The 20,150-nt window shown below is 35.7% G+C and overlaps 1 protein-coding gene across 2 annotated transcripts in view; it reads right to left on the bottom strand.

The window, feature by feature from the left end:
• Positions 1-13,560, bottom strand: part of LOC145669686 (protein Fe65 homolog) — a 748,169-nt gene extending 734,609 nt beyond the window's left edge. For both annotated transcript variants that reach the window (XM_081737961.1, XM_081737963.1), the window contains exon 1: positions 13,416-13,560. The gene's annotated coding sequence lies outside the window, so the exon portion shown is untranslated. The remainder of the gene's footprint in view (positions 1-13,415) is intronic.
• Positions 13,561-20,150: the final 6,590 nt, after the last annotated feature.

Here is a 20,150-nt window from a genome sequence, read left to right as displayed (position 1 = left end):
ACACTGCTCTGTTATTAGTCTTTGAAGGTATACAATTTTCGGTCAAGCAAGTTGTCATCTTCAGTGTATATTAACTACAAATAGATTAGGGTTTAGTAAGTTTTGTGCTAGTTCTGTGGAAATTTGGTTCTTAACTCTATAATAAGACAGTACGCTACTATGCTCAAGAATTTTAATCAGTATTTCACTTAATTCAAATTACAATTCCTGAAATTCGCTTTCACTTCCAATCTATCGGCTAAGCCACCATTTGACGAGTAACATGCGATAATTACTTGTATCGTCACTGTTCTTTTCCGATGAGTCCATTCCTTTGTAATTTCTCGATGTTTTTATTTATTATTATTATTATTATTTTGCTTTAATTTTTATTCTATGTGAATAGGGCTCCTGGGGCAAGCCGAAAGCTTGAAATTGAAAGAACTTTTCAGGAATCGAAATTTTAAGTGAGCTAATGTAAAATAAGTACTTTATTTTAAATATTAATAAATAATTGAATATCTTAGAAAAATATATATAAGTAAAAAAGTAACAGACAAATTCTGACCAAACCATATATTAACTAATAAATAATAGCGTTACAGTTTCGGCAAATTAACTTTGCCTTCATCAGACACATTATTATTTATTAGTTAATATATGCTTTGGTCAGAATTTGTCTGTTAATTTATACAAGAAGTTCCAAAGCTAGAATGAGTGGTATTCAAGTAAAGAAGCTTAATACTCATCGTAGACCAAAGTATTTCTCTAACAAGCGCTTTCAGAAAGTACAATTTTCATCATCAGCTTAGTTCGAAAAAAATTTTAAACAAGGAAAAGAAACATGGATGGGTAAAAAAGTTAAAAAGGAATTTTAAAAAATATGAAGCACAAGAACTTCTTGTCAAACGGAAGTTAACACATGTTCACCGCTTAATGATTACTGTTTACTGTTCTTGTTCACTATTTTAATGTTCCTTTCTCCTCTGTCTAAATTAAGTGCAGGTCTCTATGAATATAGCAAGCTTCTTTAATTCTACATTCTATCATAATTTTTGGTTTCTCCACCAAACGTGAATTAACAATATTGTGATTGTTCTCTCTGATGAGAGCTGCCAATCCGGACAACTGCTGTGGATTAAAAGACTTTGATATACGGATATGCTAAGCCATTCTCGTACGAATGTTCCTTTTTGTTTGACTCGTGTATGTTTTATTGTATTGACCCTTAGCAAGATAAATACCACTATATTGTTGAGGGTCAGTGAAATATGTTTTAAAATTTGTTACATATTTCTCTGTAGATTTAGGAGGAACCTCTGAAATCTTGATATTATGTTGTAATATCTTCTTAATCTTTGCAGAGATGTGTTAAACCAGAGGGATGCCAATCCATTTGTCTGTTTTAACATTTATTGTTTGTTGATGGCGATTTCCTGCTGTACTTGAATATGTAAAGTTGGTTACTCACAAGAATTTACCGGTCTTCAGGTTAAATAAGGTGAATATGTAAAGTTGGTTACTCACAAGAATTTAACCAACCGGCGCCTACTTTGAATACGATTTTTGAAATACTATAAATAAACCAACATAGTTTGAAAAATATCAGGAATAAGTATACCATGTTTTAAATAACACCAATATTTCCTAACATTGTGATGGGTTGTTCACGTGTTTTTGGAAAAACGATAGAAGAGGAGTGGTTTTTCACAAGGATTATTTTATTGAGGTAATTCAAGGAGCATTAAAATCGTCTTTACAATACAGGAATCTAGTCAAAATATGTAGTTCGGCAAGAAACGTGATTTTCTAAAATACATACATGAAGACGACGAGGAAGTGCCATGAAAACATAGTGTCAATTTATCGTCATAATCTGAGTGGTTTAGTGATTATAATTTCATTTTTTAATTACTAATATACGTCTCATAACGTCACTGTGTAAACTTCTGCTGAGGAAGGTACGAAGGAACACCGAAACAGGCCAGTAAATAGTAAAAATTAAGTTTCCAGATCGCGTCAATTCATAGCTTTAAACAACTATCATACTAACATACGACTTAGCAGCTTTTTGACTTAACGCCTTGGTTTACACGTTAGTGTTTGCACTTAGTTTGTGATTTTCAGTATTACTCGGAGGCTTAAAATTAGGTTTCAATTGTTCTTTTGAAACATTTTAAATCTCTATGATACCCTTGAAGACAATGGAAGGATTGCATGCACGTCTGTTCTGTATGAATTCGGTTTGGTTTTCCGTTTTCATAAAGTTTAAAGATACTGTCAACAATTCCTAATATGTTAGCAGCACAAAAACGAATTCTTCGACATTATAAACAACAATATATATATATATATATATAGAGAGAGAGAGAGAGAGACCTCCATGTTGTCAAAATTATATACTGTACGTGTGCCATAATGTATCTCTAGAATCATCCAGCAGGCTTTTATAAAGCTCAGGTTAAGTCAGCTTCGCTTCACTCACTACTTTATCAAAAAGAAAATTACGAATTGCGTGCTTCATGACATGACACAACCTTTCGTATGAGTTTCGCAATTTGACAGTTCAAATCGTCTCTCTTCTTTGAGTAAAGCCTGCAATGCATCCCCTATGTTTAAAAACATGTAAGTAAGACGAATTAACTGTAGTTTGACTACTTTAGAATAGTGAATTAAGTCAAATAAACGTAAACTTAAATACAAATGTAAACAAATAAACTAAATTTATTTATTTATTGAACAAATTCCCAGATACAGCATAATTTTGCCATTTTACACAGGGAAATGTTAACAAGCGGGGAAAAAATAAATAAAAAAAATGAAAATAAATATCAACAACAATAACACCAATAGTGTCAACAAAGTGTGCAAAAGTAATACTATTTGGTCAGCATGGGTTTAATTGCTCTGTCAAACACCGGGTAACGCGAAAAATGTCCACATCAGTTGTTAGATGATTATAATAGACGGTATTCTGTGAAAAAGAGACCTCCGTATAATTGCCAACCTATGGCAAGCAAGATGGAATTGATCGTTATTCCGGGTTTTGCGAGAAAGGACACGTAAGGATAGTTCTTGAAATAGTTTCCGATCTTAATTTCTCATAAACCTAACTATCTTATGAAGAAATTTCAGGACAGAGTTATTTCTGCGTACTTCCGGAGTCTGGAAATTAAGATGTCGCAAAAGTTCCTCCTTAGCTAATATTCGAAGTGCGGAAACACGAAAGTGTACTATAGCAATGAAGAAATTGAGAATAGAATCAAGTCTAGAGAGATGTGTATGTGCGGTCATGGCCCATATGGGAGAGCAGTATTCGATCTTGGGCGCTACTAGAGTTTTATAGAGTATTGCTAATGATGCCACTCAATGAATCGGTAAAGATGCCCCAACATACAAGAATATTGGAGTCAACTTGTTGCAGTGGAGTCTGGAGTAGACGAGAAACTATAACTTAACGTCGGATCCGAACCATATAAGCTCTCACCGCAAATCGAACCCTGGTCTCTGGCGCTGAAGACACATCTAATCACATAGCCAGGAGGGAGCTTTAATATTGCAATAATGGTGGTCAGCAAGTTGATATCACCTTCAAGGACTGTATAACAAACAACTTTCAAAAACTGTTATCAAATGACTCTCAACCTATGTAAAGGATATGAATTTTGTACAGAAACATCGTTAATAAACCTGTAGTTAAAGTTACTTAAAGATTGAAAATTATTAGAAAGATAAATGGAACACTTACTTACTTACCGATATGTTTATAAGAGTTTTCCTGTAAAGTTTCGGCTTTGTTTTGTGGCCTTGTTCACACTCACAGTCAAATGAAGATCGAAATCACTTTATAAATGAGAAAACACTTCTAATGGGGAATTAACTTATAAATATTACTCCCATCTTCTGTTTATAAGTTCAAAATATTTCTCATTATAAGTATTTCTTAAATTCTATAATACAGAACGTACGAGGAAATAGAGATTTTGCCAGTCTAATTATTAAATATGACAGATTCAGAAAAAATCACACTCTAAGAAGAACACCAAGTTACGTCGTTCCAAACTAGCTATCAACATTTTCATGTAGTTTAATAAAAATGCAGCATTAGTGGCAGTTGGACGAAAACTGCAGAATTAGTGACAGTTGGAATAATTATACGAAGGGGTGCTGATAAAGACTGAACCTTACCAAGCAAAAAATTGAGCTAGGAAGCTAAAATTAGCAGGATATATTGAGCAGGATCTGTATAGACTATGTTGCAAAATGCAATGTTAATACCCTTTTCTTTTTCATTTCGGAAGTGAATACGGCTGCACCTCCAGGAAGCTTCAGTCCAGAGGAGCACAGGACCGTCATGAAGTTTCTCTGCCATTCCTCGTACGCACACAAGGTCATTTTTATTTTATATCTTTTTTTTTTTTATACATATTAATACGAGTGCATACAATGAATATGAACAGCATTCTATTTTATAATATAATTGGACCCTGCTACTATGCTATTGATTTGCTCAATCAGTTTTTGTTCCCAGTCCCTGTAAGCGCTGTAGCAAATTGCACTACATGACCACTGGCGCAAGTCCCGGGAGGACATGTCCCCCTCAATCTTAGAACTGGGGGGGACTGTCCCCCCAATAATCCGATCTGAAAAGTGCTTTTTGGGGATAAGTGGTATGATTTGTGTCCGACTGCAACAAAAGAAAATGAGATGAAATTGATTTCTCTTGGCTTTTCCATTTCACCTTAATGATGTAAAGATTTGAAGCTTCATTACATTAAATTTGTCACTAATTACTGTTAGTCTATTTCCAACTATTTGTTTAACTCCTGTAACGACTGTTATAATACTATTGAGATCACCATCATATTGTTGTGTCATACATAATTGATTTTCTTTCTTATTAGTTTTGGGGAAGTCATTACTTATATTATTATAAAACAAGTGTCCTAAAATTTTAATGCGGATCATTGTGGATGTCTCAGTAGAAACATATGCATATATTTAGACTTCAGGATGTGTTCACGACATTGATATCATGTACCACTGCTTCATCTAGATCGCCTGATAATATAATACAACAGAGAAATCAGATTCATCTACGGTAATATGAGTCTCACCTTCTCCCCACCCGCACTCTTCCCAGAATAAGCCTCAAGTCTGCCCGCCTTCCAATGTTGACGACAACTATGCTCCCTTCATTTTCCACTGAGTATTGTTTTTCAACTTCATAAATATTTTGAACATCGCTAAATAAATAAACACATAAATAAATGGGAACATTCTTACCCGTCCCCCCGAAAGTTGAAGATAGATTTGCGCCGCTGTACATGACGATGATATTTACCAACAATTGGCCTTCAAAAAGTGGTTCCATGTCAATTTGTGACATAAATAAGTAAGGTGTGATCATCGCATAACTTTGGTGCTACGTGGAGGAAGACAGTTAAATAGAATATCTTACACTTCACACTACACGAACACCTTTTCATTTACCCACAAACATCCAAATCCTTTTTACTCTATTTACTCTTTCAAATTCTTCACTTTTACCCAACGTTTCTGCCCCGACTATCTTGGTAACTGGCCCTGTCTGACTGATGAAACTTACAACGATAATATGTATATGTTACTATGGACAATGGTCTGTAGTATATGATATCACTTTCTTTTATGGCCAGATCTGCCTATTTACGTTATCTAGTTTGGGACAGACATAAGTATCTATGCTTTATATAATGATTTTAGAATGTAAGGGATACGCCAATGTGAAAGAGTTTATATTCGTTTAAAAAGAAGATATTATGTAAAAATGAAGAAGGTAAATGATATAGTATTTACGTAAAATATATAAATTCACATATATCGTATTCTGTGTTGTCATTTTGAACAGTTAATTAGTGGTAAAAGGCCTGATGGCATGACCTTGGTACCGTGGAAAAATGGAAAAGCACTAGTCTGGGATTTCACATGTTCCGATACGTTTGCTCCTTCCAACTTACTCCATTCTTCAATTCAGGCAGGTCTCGTCGCCGCTCACAGAGAATCAGACAAAAGACTAAAATACTCAAACCTATTGGACAAATATTGGTTTGTAACAGTAGCAATAGAAACCAGTGGGTCTTGGGGTCACGAAGGATTTAATTTAATTAATGAAGTTGGTCATCGAATAGCAATCAAAACTGGTGACCCCCGAGCTACTGCATTCCTTTTCCAACGTATCAGCATCGCCATCCAGCGCGGGAATGTGTCATCGATCTTAGGCACATTACCTCCTGGTAAAGAACTGGACGAGATTTTTCTTCTATAACACACAATAAGACGGAAGGAGACATATCCGAGGAGGCTGACAACCACTTTGACTATGTTCATGAAGAATGTTTTGAATCCAGTTTGGATAAATATATATTGTTTGAAGTCATGGCTAATACCGGGAACTGTATTAGATCGAATAGACTACAACATAGAACAAGGCCAAGTGCAGGTACAAGAAGGACTTCAGCAGCTGCAGAAAGCAGAGAAACATCAGAAAAGAAGTAGGAAAATGATGTGTGTTCTAGGAGTGGCAGCTTTTACAATCTTCTTGATGGTGCTGTTGATTGTGGTGAAATCTTAAAATGTTTTTATTTTACTAATTGTGCTTTGAACAAGACTGAAGAATAATTAATGATTCCTTTTATGAATTCGTCGTCTTCTGCTTTAATGCGACTTTTATGTATAATATATGTTAATATTAATAATACAGTAAATTCAACACTTTTATTGTAAATATAACACTATAATAAATTTATATATATATATAACGAAATGTGAATGGAAGTGAATGATATGTTATAAACTCCTTTCCCGATTTTCACATTTCAATATCTAGGTCTACCTAATTTCGACAATTTATATTTTTCTCGTTCTTGACATTCTTTCATCCTGATTATGATTTCATTTCATTTAATATCTAATTTTATCGTTAATATGTATCAGTAATTCAGGCAATTCGACACTTTGGTTGGCCACAAAATGTAAACGGCGACGAACGCCAGTTTGTAATATACTTACAATTTTCAAATAAATAATTCAAATAAATACATTCTTAACACATAGCGATTATGCACCTATAGATAACACTGCTAATATTGATGAAAACAAGATAAGACAAGACAATCAGGTTACTTTGTTCATATTTGCTGGCTGGTTATTTCATTCTACAAGAAACGAATAAATATTGGTGATACGATTTTGACATTTTAATTTGTAAAAAGATTTTAACATATTCAATCAGCATGTGAGACTAGTCTTCGTAAAAGTTAGATTTTTCATAACACAAGTATAGTGGTGTATCTTTCTAGGACACCAAACAGCACTAAATTAACATAATAACAGTTTTTGAACAGAGACATTTCATTAGTTTCGTCCTATACATCTTCGAAATCTGGAATGTAATGGTATATTATTTTTTGGATATAGTATATAACAGTTCCTCATCATTTCCCGAGGACTCACGAATTTCAGTCTTTTACGGATTATACATTGAGGATCTAGGAACTTGAAAATGGGGTAACAAAGCGACTTTCATTTACTTATCGAGTGATACGAAATTAAAAAAGAACGAACCTGTATTCACCTTTGTTGTTCTTCTTACGTGTTGTTTTTCTTCACGACTGCTGATGTTCAAATGTCTGAGGTGTACGGAGTAGTACCATGTCAAATGTGATTGCTTAGCGGTGTTTGCAGACAGAAAGGAAGGTTTGGGGGTCATTCCGTACAGGTTTTCGTGAAGACCTGTACGTACCCGTTACTTTATGTGCGCCTTTGTAGTGCCCTTGTACTTTATATTTCACTATGTGTGTGTGTGTGGGGGGGGGGACTTGAACGCATATTTCATGTCTCGTGCTCGTGGATAGTTCTTACTCTTGCATTACGTACAAACGTGATGGTATTTCATGTAGAAGTTGTAATAGCACACATAAGAAACGCAGATCACGGTGTACTCATACTGCATATTCCAGTGTGAGTACAACATGATCTGGGTTTCTTCTATGTTCTATTACCACTTGTACATGACATACCACCATTTCTGTACGTGGTGCAAGAGTAAGAACTATCCTCGCGTACGGAACACGATGAGGAACTGTTGTATACTATTACCGATTTTTTTATAGATATATTTATTATGTATATTTACTCTGTCCATGTGTATGTCCACCCAGGAGACAAAAACTTTCAAGAACCGCTTGATGGATCACCGTCAAATTTGTTAACGACGTAAAGGTTAAAAAAAATAGGAATAGAGTTCGCTGATGGAAGCGATATTCAAACAAGAAGTGTACAAACTAATCATTTCCGGTTTTAGCGTTGATCACTACTTAGCTACAATAGTAGTAGACAGAAGTGATTCTGCAATCGATTAACGTCCCAATAATATATCTCATCTCCATTCTTAACTTTCTACTAAAACCGGAAGTGCCAGAAATTCACTACAACTTTCGGTTTCAAATTTGATCTACATAGAACAAAAATCATTAAGGATAGCGAGAAGTTGCTTTTTGAAATCAGTTTAGCTTTCGAAAAATTTTCTTTCTCAATCTCTTATTCATACCGAAAGTGGCAAAAATCAACCACTTTAGGTTTTGATCATTACAGAGTGAAAACAATAATAAACAGCGAGAAATTATTTAAGCGTCCGAAGAATATATTCTATTTCCACTCTAATGTCTCTACTAAAAGCGGAAGTGACAGAAATTTATTTCTGTGCACGTAAGACTCCTACTTAAATCATTTTATTTAAGTTTTGGAATTCTCAAAAGTGAAAAATCCCTTCATTATGTCTAAAGTTATAAGCAGCGTTGCAGAATATACTCGCTGAGGAAGGAGTCACACAAGCCTTGAAACCGTTTGTGTTAAAATGAACACAACGAAGGTACGATGTCTTTTATTTCAGTAAATATTATTCATATTTGTTTATGATCTTATTCTTCAATGTGGAAAACATGAATGTGTATTCTAAAAAGAAATTACAATAATGCCTATTGTAGTGCGAAACATGGCCGTTTGCTATCAAAGAAGAGCGCAGACTGAAATATTTGAAAATAAAATCCTGACGAGTATGTTGGGACATAAAAGGAATGATAAAGAAGAATGACAAACACTTTATAGGGAGGAACTGCATAATTTTATACGGTTTACCTAACAGTGTTAGGGGCATCAAATCTAGGAAGTTCAGCTGGGCAAGTCATGTGGTCAGAATGGAAGAAAGTAGAAACGCTTTCAAAATTTTAATTGGAAATCTAATTAGAAAACACAAACTGGAAGACCTTAGAGTTAGTTATAGTTAAGATCACTTGCTGAAATAGTTATACCAAATCACTGGCTTCATGTTTTCTTAAACAACTGTACTCTTATTTTAATATTATTCTATTTAGTCATGCTCTAAACTAAAATATAACAATATATTTATCAGTAAAAGTATTCATAGGTTCTGTTTACATAACAAATTATGCAGAATTATTTATTTTATTTGCTTTAGTTAGTCTGTTCGTTCATGTTTCTTCCATGCTTATTAATCTGCTTTTTATTACGATCTACTTCTTATGTAGTATCCACAGTTAGAGTAGAGAAAAACAGAATAAAATACTAAATTACATTAGGTTACATTATGTAGAACTTCTATTTATGGATACCACGTACAAAAGTAGATACAATTATTGGTTTACATTGTTCTAAGTTCATTGAATCGATTCTATTACTTGTTTAGGACAAAATTCACATATTCAAATCACTTGCAATCGAAGCAGTGAATACGAACATTGTACAGTAGTTGCCATAAGCTGAAACTGTTCTTTATTTTCGTTACATCACACATTTTATAATCAGCGATTTGAATCGAAATTAAAAGTAAGAGCATTGACATTTAGAGTAAAGGGTATGTGTCTATTCACTTGGTTGGTTATTGTCCTCTCAGCACTGAGTCTATGTGTGACGTGGACCTATGGTTTAAAGTCGAATACGAAACAACGGAATGCGTTCAAATTTAAAGGTTCTCCCACTGGGAGCCGAACCCGGGACCACGTACACCAAAGACGCGCACTCCGACCAGTAGACTAGCAGAGAGACTTACTGATATGTGGCTGTACACGGAGCAATTTTAGACAGAGTAGTGGTTCACGTCTTGGATACAGAAAGTGGAAAATCCAGGTTGGTTCAATTCCAGACTTCAGCAATTTTTTATCATTGCATTTTTATACTCCAAGTTGGTTCTTGCCTGGAAAGTTGACCTCTCGTTGTGGTATACAGATATATTAGAAAACACTGATCTTATATAAGGTGTACTCCCAGATTATTAAAATAATAATAATAATAATAATAATAATAATAATAATAATAATAATAATAATAATAATAATAATAATAATAATAATAATAATAATAATAATTAGGTATGGCATTACTCAAGCAAACGGTTCTACCAAATTTTGAGACATTTCCTACATCAGGTTACGTTAGAGGTTTGTATTTCTTTAGAGCATCCACTAAATGAGGAGCTCCATTATTACTTGCAGACTGACTTCAGGGGGGCTCAATATAAAAACAATGTGGACGTATAGAATAAAAACTACAGTGCATAAAACACGTAACAACTTATGCTAGGTGGCCACTAAAAAGCATGAATGCTACGAGTCAGCGTAGAAGCTCAGCAGGCGAACCGGAGAGGTAGCGTGGGGATGCGTCCGTAGGGAGCAGGTGCGTCAGCAATAGGAGGTATACGTATAAACGATGATAGTGGAAGAGCACACATACAATACTTTTACTATCACTTAAAATTCATTTCAATATGCTGTGCACTTACAGTAATTACTTACATTCGAAATACGAAAATTGTTTCGCATCGTATTTTATCTATAAATTTTCTATTTGACAGAACATATGCTTGGGTGAACTCGAAGGCATTACTGAGGATGCAATTAGAGGAAACCTTTAAATTACAAGCTTTAGGGGTTGTTTCCTTAAGCAGACACAAAAAGAAGTATTGGTTTAGAAATGTTTTGTGTTTCATTAACCTTGCTGTTTGAAGGGTCATTAAACCCCAAATCAACCAATCAATCAACCAGCGACAAATGATGATGTTGTATCCCTACAGATAATGATTTTTGTTGCAATTGTATGAGAAACATGCAGTAATCTGTGCTACGTAGTTACTACAAACTAGTAATGCATCTGATCCGCGTCAGGGCAGGGCAAAGCATAAAGGACGACACAGTAACATGGAGTCGTCTGTAGGGAGCTAGGGCGTTGGAAAAGATGAATATGTACAAAGAGAAATATATCTTCAAGATTGGTTAATACGACTATTTATTCTCATGGTGTAAAAAAATCTCCTGTTGAAATAACGCCATTATTCGTGTCTATGTAAGAATACCAACTGAAAAAGGCTTTGGGGTATTATTTATTATCTCCGCAAATCATTTGACAGTGACTCTGGCTCAAATACTGGCCCCGTAGTCGCCGATAAGGGAATGGACTTGCATTCCTGTGTGCATACTCACTTTAGAACTTCTGTGTACGTATGCGGAAAGAACTATTGCGAAAACTACGCTAACCAACTTGTGCTAGCTGGCCACTAAAACACAAATGCTACCTAACTCGATCCAGGGCAGGAGCGTAGCAGGGGTCCGATAAGAAGCGAGGTGGTGCTCCGTACGGAGCAGGCATGTCAGCGACGGCGGGTATACACAAATGAGGATAATGCAAAACATAGTATATGGCATAATACACTTAGGTTACCTTATGTAGCTACGGATTTGGGGGAGATACTAAATGTCAAGACTTTGTAAAGTTAACCTGATATTACTTTGTTCTGTGCTGGCTGTTATATGTTTCCTTATTTCTATCCTAAAATAATATCGACAGAGGAAACGGTAGAGGAACTACTATATTTATCGTAAATTTAATTTAATACAATACTTATAGAAGTAAATTCATTTAATGTAGGCGTTATGTAAAACGTCATGAGGAGCTAATACCAAATTTACACATATTAGTAGTGTAGCATCTAACAAGTAGGATGACATCTTATATATAAAAGAGAACGCACAAATCCTTTGTTTCCTCATCACGCTAATACGGCTGAACCAATTTCTTTCATTTTTGGGGGGTTATTAGGATTTGGACCCTAGATGGTTTTTATCATATCACTTTAATTTTTAATTAACAGTGTCTTGAGATAATTGACCATTCAAGTGTCCATAACGTACAAATCCTTTGTTAGTTCATCATAGGTAAAAATAAACGTATTTATATGCAACCCGCATGACCGTGTCACTCGGCGGGTTAACATAAATGACAGGCGATATAATGTTAACATTTACTGCAATCTACTATGGTTTTTATCATATCACTTGAAAGCGAAAAAGTAAAAATTATCTAAGTAACAAAGTTTATTGCGTTCCGGGGTGACCGCAGCGAAGCGGGGCGGGTTAACATAAATGACAGGCGATATAATGTTAACATTTACTGCAATCTTCTATGGTTTTTATCATATCACTTGAAAGCGAAAAAGTAAAAATTATCTAAGTAACAAAGTTTATTGCGTTCCGGGGTGACCGCAGCGAAGCGGGGTGAACGCTGCTAGTAGGGCTATATGAAACTAAAAGCAGTTCTTCTTTATATTACCATAAATATATTCCTACAGGAATATATTTCCTCTATGATACTACACATTCATTATGGTCTGTTTCATTGTAATATTACTAGCACACGCCCACTCAAGTGCTCAGAAAACCAAATTCTATTTGCATTTTTAAAAATGAACCACCACATAAAAAATTTTACCAAGTAAGGACTTTTTATCTTTACGAAGAAAAATTACGTAGTACTGTCTTTCAAATACGATAATTGTCTCACATACCATCGTGATATCTACCACTAGTTTGCAAAACTAAAAAACCGCTACGTGACTTGAGTGATGCTTAAGTGACACAAAAATCTCATATGAATTATACAATGTTGTACGGTAAACGGTACTGCAGCAATGTAATAGTCACGTTTATCTTTCGCAGCACGTAAGTATTTAGATAAAGTTACTCTGCATATTAAATATTATTATTATTTATTATTATTATTATTATTATTATTTTAATCATGTGATTCAGGATCGCTGATCCTTGTACTTAAATATATAGTAACGTTTTCAATTGTTTTACATTCTTTGTAAGCAAATAATTCCACTCCTATGCATAATTACTAATAGTAATACCAGATTCATCATGCATAAACAAGTGATACACGTACATTTATTTATTTGACGTCATTTCCATGGTTACCATTGACACTATCACGCACCCTAGGATATAACACCTGCATGATCAGTAGGAGGATTGAAGAGCAAAGGGGCGTTCTAAAATTGTACACAATAATAATGTATTAATGACTATTGAATTTGTACTTACAAGGAGAATCTGCATCATTACGAACTTTATTTTCCTGATGAAAGACGAAAAAGTGTTGCAAAGTTAATTTAACACTCACTAAAGATCAATTTAACAGTCTTCTGCTGAAAATGTTTTAAAGATGGCACGACATTCATACAAACAAAACACTACTTCAATGCGACCATTCTAAGATATGATTAATAACGAAATACACAAACGAGATGTTTTACTATTTTCAGTAAAACGCTCGATGGGGATCTAGCCTTGTCTTATATCTTCCATTGCCTCTGTAAACATTACAGGGTGTGTATTTATTCATAAAATTACGTGTAGCTTACATTATCGTCTATAATAAGCAAGGGCACCCATGTTATGGTTTCCAAAGGGGAAGGGGGGCAAGTATAAGCGACGTTTCAAATATACTTTCAGATTTTGCTGTAACTAATGTAAAAATTCTATTGTGTTTTTAATATTCCCAAGTACAATTTCCTCTTAGGGGGCGATCGCCCCACCTTGCCACCCTGATGGACGCCCTTGATAAGTAATTCCTTATGTCCAGTGTACCTCAGGGGTTGACATTATTTCCATTAGTTCATTTTGTCGCTGAAAGAATTTTCATGTATTTCAGTATGCTACTAACATGGCTTTTGTTGTCCTCACTGGCACCGATTTCTGCATATTTTAGGTTTGTCAAATATTACTTAACAAGACATTAACAAGGACTTCAATACAAACATATCGGCCTAAACAAACTGTCGGGGGGGCTGGACCAAATCGTCGCCAATGCTTACCCTTCACAACAAATTAATCTTTCACTCCACGAATCAATCAATCGTTCCACCACCTGGTACTGTAAGCGGAATATCGAATCAACATTTTAGCTATAATTTTTATTGTTCCATACAAGCTTCCGAACTAGTCCGAAATCTCCCACTTATATTGTTAAGGAATACGTGTTCTTTAATAAGAACCACCAAAACAATATCATGATTTAGTATCATATTCGATAGGTATTTCTAGCCAATCTTCTTCAATGTTTAATAGGAACAACTTCAGGTTTAATTTCCCACTTGTTCTCAATACTAGAAAAAGTGTTCCTTAGTTCGTACAACAATATGGATTTCCTGCTTAGATTTCCATGCTAGTTATTATGATAAAGCTTGCCTACCCATCTACATTATACACAGAATATTTTTATTTTTATAGTCTTCCTTAATAGAACCATGATTATTTACAATCAATTTAAAATAACTGAAAATGAATAGCAACTTTTACTTTATCTACCATTGCTCCTTGAACCATAACATCTCCTCCCTGAAAGAGGGTATAGCCGTCTAAGCAGTTGATAGCCTTCCAACTAGCTTAAATTTCAGAATGTGAATTGCTGATTTGACCAAAAATCTAAATACAAAATATCTTCTCTGTCAGAGATATTTTCAATTATTATATTTTCTTTACATTGGCGTTTACGTACCTTATATTCACGGTGTTTGATGACATTTCATATATTTCTATGTACTAATCTTTCGTAGTAACATTCGGTTCGCTAATTTAAGCTTGAAGTAGTAATTAAATAATTGCTTATGAGCTTCTTTCTGAATACCGTAGTGCAAGGTGACCAGAACTTTTACTGTCAAAAACGGGACGCCTACGAATCGGCGACGGGGGGTGGGGGTGGGTGACATCCACATTGCATGTTGGGACTCAGAAGTGTTTTCAATTTACTACTTCAACACTCAGAATTCCCACTCAATTCCCACTTGAACTACAGAACACTCAATTCTCATTTGAATATCCAGAAGTTCTAGGCACGGCTGAACCTTCCCAATGAGTGTTGGTACGGAAGAGTGTAGAATTAGCATTGACCATTTATATTTTGAATAATAATTACGGGACACCTGGGTCATGTTTGCTTAAAGACGGGACATTTAGGCGTCCCGTTTGAGAATCAAAGAAACGGGATAACGATTGAAAATAAGGGACTGTCCCGGCTAAAACGGGAAGTCTGGTCACCTTGCCGTAGTGCCCTTACGTAGATATCCTCACTAAAATGTTTCAAAGATGGTCAGAGTAATAGAATCAACATCGAATTTTTCCACTTCCATTTGGACGCAATAAGGTGTAACTCCAAGGGCTATCCGGAATGTCAATCACATTTCGACGGGGTGCCGCTAGGGATAGGTCGAGCACCGCCATTTTGTGCAGGGACATCCGCTGCAGCGTTGCCAGATCTAGCATCTTGCATCTTTAGCATCTAGCATCTTGCTTTTAGCATCGCGCCCAAATCTAGCATAATTTCAGCAAGTTTATTAAAAAGCCGTAAAACCTGGAGATGAGAAAGAAGTTGGTCGTGGGAAGAAAAAGAACGGCAGAAATGTATCCTCTCCCATTGATTCATACAGTCGATAAACCATATAGGCAGTCTTATTTTCCGAAGTAAGTTAGAAACGGCTTTTGTGTGTGTGTGTGTGTGTGTGTGTGTGTGTGTGTGTGTGTGTGTGTGGCTCTACCCAGGGTTTTCCAATCCGTTAACTGCGAGGGATGGGCGGAGCTATGGGGGACATTCTCCCCCCAACTTTTTGACAACTTCACCATCTTTATTTCTGACTTCATGACCATCTTTATCCCTGAAATGAAAGGTCCGAGACCAACCAAAGATCTCCCCCCCCCCCAGCAGACAACTCCCAATTCCGCTTACGCTGCGAGGTAACTTTCTTTCAAAATATGTAAACAGACACTTTGCATTCCTTTATACGATATATACGCCATTGAGTCTGGCAACGACTGCACTAGTTTAGTTGAGTTAAAGCTTTGGTGCGTGAAGTATTGAGTTCTATCCACGCATTCTTGCGCTCTGCGTATTTTAAGTTACGTTATCGTATCTAAACTTAGTTTTTTTTTTGTTGTTGTTGTTTTGTTTTAAAACTCCTGAATTAGTAATTATGAGGATCTAGCATAATTTGACCGAATCAAGCACAATTTCGATCAGGTTTTGGAATAATTCCGAGCTATGAGTCTGGCAACGCTGATCCGCTGGGTCCGCTCGTTGAGTGTGTATCCAACTGTGGACATGTGAAGTTGGTATTGCTTCTGCCCTGTTCGTGATATATTGATAGCATGAGTGCTCCGATTGAGAATTCCGCCAGTTGTAAACAGAGATCGATCATACGAATTTTGTTGGCAAAAAACACTAACTGATTGACATTTATTGACGACTGTGTAAAGTTTCCGGTAAAGATGTAATGAGTGAAAGTAGAGTGAGGCGTTGGTGCGTCATGTTTAATGATGGCCACACAAACGTTCATGATGAAGACCGAAGTGGGCGATCGAGCAAGTGGGTGACGGATGAAGTAGTTGCAAAAAGACAAAATTTGTGAAAATCACGATTTTATGATAACAAACCCCTCGTTTGAGTTTCCGGAAATTTCACGGAGCTTATTGCATGGGAAATTATGACTCAAAAGCTAGGTTTCCATAAATTTTGTGCAAAATAGTCTCCGAAAATGTTGACAAAGGGACAAAACTCAGTGGATGATAGCCGCTTTAAAATTCTTTAAGGCCTATAATGAAAACGGTGATTCCTTTATTGATCTATCGTTGCTAAGGGTTATACTTGGGTTACGAACTGGAACGACAATTACCGCAGAAAAATATTGTGATACATGAGAGAAGTTCCGAAGAGCAATTCAAAACAAACGCTGAGGAAAACTGTGTGTAAACATTCTGCTGTTTCATGGTAACTCTCATTAGCATTCGGCTAAGCGGACTCAGGAACTCTTACAGACATTTCATTGGGAGGTTTTCGACCATCCACCATATAGCACAAACATCGCACCAAGTGATTACTACTTGTTTCCCTATATAAGTATCTGGATACCAACGCAGCGCTTTGAGATAACGACGCAGATTTTCAAGATAGCATGCAGGAATGGTCAAAATCACGGGTAGTTTTTTTTTTTTTTTTTTAATGGAAATGGAATTTTTAAGCGCTTGTTTATTGCTATGGTAAGATTCTAAACTTGTATGTTAACTATGTCGAAAAGCAGCGTAAGAGTGTCCCTTCAAAATGTATATAAGTTAATAAAAAAGTCTACTTTCACTTGTCTTCTTTTTATTCCAAAACGTGAACGAAATTTTTACATTTGTAAATATCCTAGTAAGTTTAGTTGTGAATTTATGTTCGCTATTTCTCTTCTTCCATTGTTGACACCGTATTCTCTTTTTCGTAATTCCATTGCTGTAAACTGCTTAACTTCTAAAATTACCTACAATTTTCAATTCTTATCAATATCACCAAATACTTGGGGGAAAAAGTGGGAGTACAATACCCGGGTACATCAATTATTTATTGATTTTAGAAAGGCGTACGACTCGGTTAGGAGAGAAACATTATACAACATTCTTACAGAACTTGGAATACCGAGAAAGCTAATTAGATTAATTAAGATATGTTTAAATGAGTCCCAAAGTAAAGTCCGGGTAGGAAATTTTTTGTCCATGAGCTTTTACGTCGAAAATGGCCTGAAACAAGGAGATGCGTTGTCACCATTATTATTTAACTTTGTTCTGGAATACACTCTAAGGAGAATCAAAGATAGCAACCAGAGCCTAGAGTTGAGCGGTATTCACCAAGTTATGGCATATGCTGATGATGTAAATTTAATAGGGAATGATAGGAGAACAAGAGAAAGAAATGCAGAGATCTTATTAAGCGCTTGCAGGGACATGGGTTTAGAAATAAATGCAGAGAAAACTAAATACATGGAAGTGCGTCGGGACCGTAATACGGCAAATTATGGATGCGTTAAAATATTAAATAATACTTTTGATAAAGTGGATACTTTCAAATATCTAGGATCAATATTAACAGACCAAAATCATATTCACGAAGACATTAAATGTCGACTAAAAACAGGGAATTCGTGTTATTATTCAGTTCAAAATCTCTTGTCGTCGGGAATTCTGTCGAGGAATTTGAAGCTTAAAATATACCGCTACTATATAAAACGATAATCATACCTGTTGTTCTGTATGGTTTCGAAACATGGTCGCTTACTCTGAGGGAAGAACATAGACTGAAAGTATTTAAGAACAAGACGCTCAGACGAATATTCGGACCCAAAAGGAACGGAAATGGGGAATGGCAGAAACTTCATAACGAGGAACTACAAAATTTATACGGTTTACCCAACATTGTTAGGGTCGTCAAGTCTAGGAGGCTTAGGTGGGCAGGTCATGTAGCTAGAATGGAAGAAAGTAGAAATGCTTTCAAAGCCTTGACTGAAAGACCAATCGGAAAACGACCATTAGGAAGACCTAGGCGTAGATGGGAGGACAATATTAAGATGGATGTCTCAGAGATAGGAATACAAAGTAGAAACTGGATCCAATTGGCTAAGGATAGAACTCAGTGGAGAGCTTTTGTGAACGCGACATTGAACCTCCGGGTTCCATAGATCATAGAGTTAGTTAGTTATCATTATGAAGTACATAATTATTAGCATTGCAATTTGAAATGGGGCCACGGTGGCTCAGTGGTAAAGTGTTCACATCTGATACATGGAGTCTCTGATTCTATCCCAGCTCGCTCCAAGTAAAGTTTGTGGTGGAAAAACACCGTGGGTTTCCTGGGGGTTCTCCCGTTTCCTCCCACTTTCTTCATTCCTTTATTTCATTCATTTTTCATCATCGCCGTCTCCATTAGCCTAGCCGGTAGAACCGTGGGACGTAACTTAAAGATTTCATTTCATTTCTTGCAATTTGAAATGGATATAAAGAAATTAAGTAATGAAAAAAGTTAACTAGGGTTATTTTCTTGTATATTTAGAACATTTATTAACTTGGAAAACAAGGACATTATAATATTTTCATGATACATTGAAATTCAAGTATTTATTCGATTTTGGTCGTTTGTAAAGCAAATGAGAATTCATTCGACCATTCATCTTCATCTTCACCATCTTCAAACGTACTCTTACCGAAAATCGAACACTGGTATCCATGCGGAAGATATATTTGCTAACCATATACCTACGGGAAAGCTCCAAAATATGTGCGAAATTCCTCAAATCTAACGGGGATTGAATTCATTGAGCTTCACTGAGTGTTCTCCGCCTTAAACGTACCGATTAGTAAGTCTTTCCTCGTACGCCTACCTTCATTGTGTGGAGAGGGCAAAATTAAAGGGATCCACCATTCCGCCCACCTCCTCTCCTCTGTCGTTTGGTTCCTCTCTTTGACTGCAAGGAGGTAAGTAGAGTTTTTTTTTTTTTTTTTTTTTTAACGTTAAAAGTGTGATTACCTTGTACTTAAGGACAGGAGTTTAAAGGATTTTCTTTGAGGCAAGCTAACGCGAGAAAGAGCCGAGCCACAACACGTGACAGAAGATAACATCAAGTATCGTGACTTACGCAATGTTGCCAAATCTTTCATGGACGTCAATTAGGGTTGCTAACTTCATATTTAAATAACTAAAAAAAATGATTGGTAGTTCCTCATTCCTATATAGAAATAAATGTCCATGATTATGTTTATTTTTCGTATCGTGAAGGCACGTGACTTTGTTACTATTTTACAAAGCCGTATCTGATGACAAACTTATATTATTATTGTTGAGCTTGGTACTTGAACATTGCAGTTCATTAGCTATTATCTTATAGGCAGCTAACAAGGTGTGATTGAAAACTCTTGTACAAATGTATCCAAGAAACTGTTGTTATTTTCTCCTCTTCCACTTAAATACTTATTATTCAT

This window comes from Thermobia domestica, chromosome 14 (assembly GCF_964235325.1).
Source record: "Thermobia domestica chromosome 14, izTheDome1.hap1.1, whole genome shotgun sequence".
NCBI lineage: Eukaryota > Metazoa > Arthropoda > Insecta > Zygentoma > Lepismatidae > Thermobia > Thermobia domestica.
Note: the sequence above shows the minus strand (reverse complement) of the source record. Positions and strands in the feature narration are given on the sequence as shown.